The sequence below is a fragment of the Cariama cristata genome, unplaced genomic scaffold (assembly GCF_000690535.1).
Source record: "Cariama cristata isolate BGI_N322 unplaced genomic scaffold, ASM69053v1 scaffold26519, whole genome shotgun sequence".
Taxonomy (NCBI): domain Eukaryota; kingdom Metazoa; phylum Chordata; class Aves; order Cariamiformes; family Cariamidae; genus Cariama; species Cariama cristata.
In genome coordinates, this window is record NW_009635642.1 from 19,433 (window position 1) to 25,453 (window position 6,021).

Consider the following 6,021-nt stretch of genomic DNA (forward strand, 5'->3'; position numbering starts at 1 on the left):
TACAAAATTATTAAAGTAAAAAAAAAAAAAAAAGCCTGATAAAACATTCAATGTTTTCTAATTCTTAGCAATACAGGTAACATTTAAAATTTACCATCTCTCTGACTAGTCTCGTCTTCCGCTCTCTTCCTCTTTTTATACCCCCAGTGGTTCCTTTTATCATCTTCTGCATTACCTAACATTAAATTCATAAAAGTTATTTCAAATATCTTTTTGAAGCATAGCAGATTATTTTTTTAATTAATTTTTATAATCCATACTTGTATAGTCTAAAAATGTAACTAGAACAGTGGTTCCCAACATGTGCATGTGGAAAAACATAGGCAGGGAAGGGCAAGAGAATGATGTGCATGGGGGAACTGCACATCCCAGGATTTACTTTGACTGCCACTACAAACAGAAGGCTTAAACTGAAAGCTCTTAAACCCACCCTCCCTCACCTTTCTTTCCATCTCCAGTACAAATAGCTATAGGAGCAGCTCACTGACCACAGATTTCTCTCTCGGCAAACAACTTGTCTGGTCCATGCTACCATGAACTTCCTAACATTACGGACACAGTCCTCAAGGACCAAGAGAACTACCTCGTCTGTCCGTGTGAATGACATACTTTTGTGCAGGAGTGTTCTTGAAGTATTAAAATGATGAAATTACTCTCCTAGGAAGTAAGAGCCATAGTAATCTTTATCTGCTCCAAATGCAAGGTACCTTCTTTGACTGCCTTCTCTGAAGAGTAAACAAAAATTCTTCATCATAAAAAAAAAGCCCACTTCCACCTTTGCTGCCTCCGCTCATGAAACTCCGCAAGGAAGTAACAAAAGCACAAGAACAAAGCATGCATATCCACTAATCCAATCCCAGTTCACTGCTGGAAGATGTCTGATGCTATTATGAGGAGGACAATTATAAATATAAAAAGAGACAACTTTGGGAATAGAGGAAACAAAAATAATCAAAATCTAGAATGAAAGGAATGGACTAAAGACAAGCAAAAAAGAGCAAAAAAGCCGTTTGTTTTTTTTTTTGGTCCCGCAAGAAGTGCATGGCACAAGTTAGAAAGGAGGTAAATGGTTCCCTGTATCAGTCACAAAGGTGTTCCCATGAATTTGAATCCAACCTTTCATATGGAAATTGGAAGGATGCTTAATGACTGAAGTCCTGCACTAGTGCAGAAGGCAGGGTTTTTTTCGTGGCTGCCTCACTGAACTCCAGGGCAACCAAATCACTTCATCATCTCATACCTCAGTTTTCACATCTAAGTAATAGGAATGATGAGACCTACTTCTCCACTGAGAAGTACTTTGAAATGTGAAGAAAAGTAATTTAAACCAAAAAAAGAAGCAAAATCCACAATAAAAATGGTTGTATTTCTTCCCCCTCAAATATATTTTTTTATCTGAGAAGTAGCACTTCAGAGTTTCCATCAAACAGCTATTTTAAAAAAGGCTTTTTTACATCTTAACTCAGAATTTTTGCAGCAAAAAACATGTACTGCAAGCTGCACCTCTCTTTTTGTGATTCTCCCCAAACATTACCTTGGGCTGGACTGAAGAAAGAAAAACCAAGTTTTCATAGCTAATGTGTAATGAAAGGATTTCTAAAACACAATTTGTAATTAAGAAATGCATACAATTCAAGTCATATTACATTTAATCACCAGACAGCAGAACATTAGTGGTCACCCAGCAGCTCCGCAAGGCAGAAGGTCCTGTTTCTAGGGTTTCTAGATCTCCTTTTGCATCGCTATCTTCTGTCCCAGTCTTTTCTTGCTCTTCCACTTGAATATTTGCTATGTGCCTCAACTCTAAACTTATCAGAATCACCAGCGAGGCTCTTGGCAGCCTGATAGAGCCTCAGAACAAAAACGGAGCAGAGAGGAGCAGCTGGTCCTTTTATTGCTGTGCTGGGTCCCTTTGTCTGCTCTGCACCCTGGAGGCCACCGGGATAAACTTGCCAGTGCCTGCAGTGAATTTCACTGCACTGCCTTTAGTATTAGAAGCTGCAAATAGAGTGAAAACTAAAAATTGTTAACTATGGCTCCATTCCCTAATAGGAACAGAGCACAGTGATGGGGGGACACAGAAGGAAAAGAAACTCTGCAGTGAAGGCAACAACTGAAATAATGACGAAGAGAAAGCACGTTCAGTTTGGTTTAAAGCAGAAATGCAGGGGCACTCTTTACCAAAGGTCTTCCCCTGGATTGCTACCAAAACATAACTCCTAGCACTTGCTTGACTTCCAATGTTTTTACTTCAGCAGTAACTAAATCAGCCTAAAAAGTTGGGTTTGTCAGGTTTAACATTAGAAACAGATAAGCAGGCATTTTGTCTAGGGGATGGTTCCATTAAATAGTTGAACAATTATAAAAAAAACCCCCACAACTTCTGTTAGAAAAAAATGAGTGTACAGACACAACAATCTACATAAGAACAGGCAAACAAAACCAAAAAACCCACAAACCAAAACCCAGTGGTTACAAACTAAAAGCTAATTTCTATCTTCAGAGTACTGTTGGCCACTTTCTAGAGGGGTCAATGAAAGGCCATCACAGTTGTGAGCACAAGGCAGTCCCCAAGCAGTGTCCACTTTTTATGAAAGGGTTTAGTAACACTGCTAACACCTCCTTGTCAAGCTAAGTAGGGAACTTCTCTTTGACTCTTCTACATCTGCAAGTTGCAAACTAAGAAATGGAGCTTGCTGTGGTAGCATGCAAAGATGTTGTTTCCAACTGGATAGTTTAAGCTGAATGTAAGATTATGCAAATTTTATGCTCCTGTTTTTTTAAACATGTCTGAAACACTGAAGAGTTACATCCAGAAGGGGCTGCATCCAGAACTGCTGCTTGACCTCTAAAGTGCCCGTTTGCCAGATGCCTCTAAAACACACAAGGTTTCCTTGACACTTTGCAGTTGCGCCTTCTGGTCATGTCCACAAGTTCCCAGCTCAGAGCACCTTTCATATAACTAACTGTCTAGTGGTCAGAAAATCATCAGTGAATAGATGTGTGTTTTAAGCTTTCTTTACTACAGAGCCACTCAAAGCCACAGCTCCTCCAAGAGCTTGCTACTGACAAAGCTAAAATCTTGCCTTCATTCAGACTTGTCTCCTCCTAAAAGTGGCCCATTACGCAACCGAAAACATGAGACGCTTGGCACCAAAGGTAAAGCTAGGAAGAGGGAACCTGACACTGTCACTTAATGGTTAGGGCAGTAAGCCAGAGCAGAGGAGACCTGGGATCTTTCCTGCTCCCTCAGCTATATAGGTTATTCTACACATTAATCTTACAGCAGTACCATTCTTCAGAGCAGAAGAGATGTACAGCCACAGTATGGTAAATGAACAGAGGAGATTTCAGACATGCAAATCAGGTAAGATTGCTTTACCCATATACTTTCTTTGTCATAGAGTATAAAGCACCTAAAGGAAAACAGGATATCCAAATTAAAAACAAACAAGAAACCCCATCATTGTCAAAAAGTCAGGCAAAAACATCAACCATCATTACATTATGGCAGAGTTGGGACCACTGAAAAAAAAAGACGCAGGAAGATTGCTAAAAAAACCTCTCTCCCCAATACTTCAGGGACACTTTTCTTCTTCTAGTCCTTTTCGTCTAACTCGGAATGCCCAATCTATGGCCATAACCTACTAATAGCCATGTTTTTCCCCTTGAGGGCACGCTGTGGTAAACTTACCACTGTCAGCAAGATGCTGTTGCCAAAATACTCTGAGAGAGAGTTTGGAAATGGAGGCATATACTGCACCATGTATTTACAACCTGCACATGCAGAGTAGCATGACAAATGCTAGATGTACTGTCATTAACTGTCCCATGCACAAGCTGTAAACCTAGTGATTTAGCAGGAAATACATCATATCACGCCTGGCTTGGAAAGGGCAGACATACTTGAGTTGACCAAACACTTAGCCAAGGAAAGTTTTTAAACAGCTGTGGTTTAAACTACTCCTATGCTCCCCCTTTTCATCTCGATCATTTCCTGCATTTCCCTCTTCTAGAGAGCATCACCCTGATAATGGAAGCTTGCAGAAAGGAACCCATGCCTGAGTGTCAAAGTCTTTGGCACAAATCTAGCTCAAACTCCTCTTCAGCGGCAACTGATATCCAGACACCAGACTCTATGCAGGAGCAGCCAAGATGCAGAAACAGTTTTAGGTCAACCCCACCATGGGGCACTAACATCTAGTATTCATACACCAAAACCTGCATTCTCATCTTAAACTACTGCAGCAAAATGTGCCAACGCTTAAGGATTTTGTATGCAGTCATTATTAGAGGGGAAGATCAATTTAACAGGATGTGTAACAGTTTGTGCTCTGGAGGACCCCTGGTATGTGCTGCACTGGTAAATCTCACTGCAGTCTTGAGGGTGAGAAGTAAAGCAGTCCGGCTGAGCACAGAGCACGCCTTGGCTCGTCCTCAGTGTGGCAACCAGCAGGGAAGCCTGGCCGAGATAGCTGCCTCGGATAATATGTACCACCTTTACACACTTCTCCAAGACAAAACCCCAAGTTTGAATTGCAAAAGGATCCTGAGGAATCCAGACCTGATGGATCACTTGGAAAAAAAGGGACTTTATGCACTTTAAATCCCCTCTCGCTCCTAGAGAGCATCAGAGGAATTCAAGGAAGGAATATGGGTTAAAGTCAAGCTATAATTGTGCTTTGGTTTACATTTTTTTAGCAACCTTTTATTTCCAAGTTTTACAGCATAAACGCAAAACCTGAAGATCTCAAAGTTTGCAATGTAGATCTTTACTACGTTTTACTGTAAACGTTCTGTTATTGCTGAACAAGGTGATCCAGATAAACCAAGCCTATATACTGTTTCTGTGAAAGCAATAAAAAGGAGCATACATTTTTACAACCCAAAAAAAACACACAGAAGAAACTCATTGTATAGTTAACACGATACACTGGCCTCAACAGTAATGCTGAATTACAGAGTATTCCCCCAGAAAGCTCACTCATTTCTGCCTAAGGGTACAATTAATCTCCCAATGCATCAGTATAATTGTAGGGCCACATGAACAAGATCACTAAAATGTAACATATGCTGTTACTTAATAAACACATATAATGCAGGACATGCAGAATAATAAAAATATTAATATTTCCTCATGATCTATGGCCTTGTAAACTGACAATCTAACGTTTTTTAAATTCTACAATGGTACATAGCAATAGGTTAGTTATTTGTTCTTTTCCCCAACACATCCCTCTAAAACATACGCTGTTACAGAAGCAGCAAGTGGATTTGGGTTGGGGTTTTTTTGGGGGGGTGGTTGGTTGTTACAAAATCTTAGACAAAATTAGACACATACAGTTTCAATTCTGAAAGCTTACCAAGAGGTGCTTTGAGAAACCTGCGCTCAATTCCTTGTTCTATCTGAAGCAGTGCAGATGCCAAGTAATGGACCACATTATTAACTGGCTGAGGAGTACTTGTACTTGTTGATGCAGCACTTGGAGCTTCAGTTTTTAACCCAACAAGTCTAGAATAGAAATTTATTAATTTTTTTAACATACTTTGAATTTAACACCATAGACATTTGTACAGGTCTGTATCCACAGCAGATTTTTATTTTCATTGCTTTTACATGCATAGACTACGGACATGAACTGATGCTGCACACGTGTGATTAGTTATCCTAGTTCTTGAGTTTGCTTAATTAGTCTAGTTAATCTAGATAACTCATCTTTAGGTAACAAAGTTATCTGAGTTTCAAGAAATGTGGATGACAAGTTTCAATATAATTAATCAAGATTCCCAGAAGATTTGATGCAACAGCCATCAGCTGGTTTACGAGAGATTTATGTGAAGAGGATAGTCTCAGTAATTCTTCAGTGAAAACACTTCAAGTGGTGAGGTGTAGCCTTTTAGAATACTTCCATCTGCAGACGTTCAACCAGAAAGTAATTTTATAATGTTAAAAATCAAGAATTGTTAACTTACATATTCTCATCCTTGGAGGATTTTTCTAAAACACTAACTCTTCATGTA

At 39.6% G+C, this 6,021-nt stretch overlaps 1 protein-coding gene across 1 annotated transcript in view; it reads right to left on the bottom strand.

The window, feature by feature from the left end:
- LOC104167385 (bromodomain adjacent to zinc finger domain protein 1A-like) overlaps positions 1–5,523 on the bottom strand; it is a 15,369-nt gene extending 9,846 nt beyond the window's left edge. The window contains exon 1 of the mRNA XM_009707631.1: positions 5,364–5,523. The gene's annotated coding sequence lies outside the window, so the exon portion shown is untranslated. The remainder of the gene's footprint in view (positions 1–5,363) is intronic.
- Between the last annotated feature and the right edge of the window lie 498 nt (positions 5,524–6,021).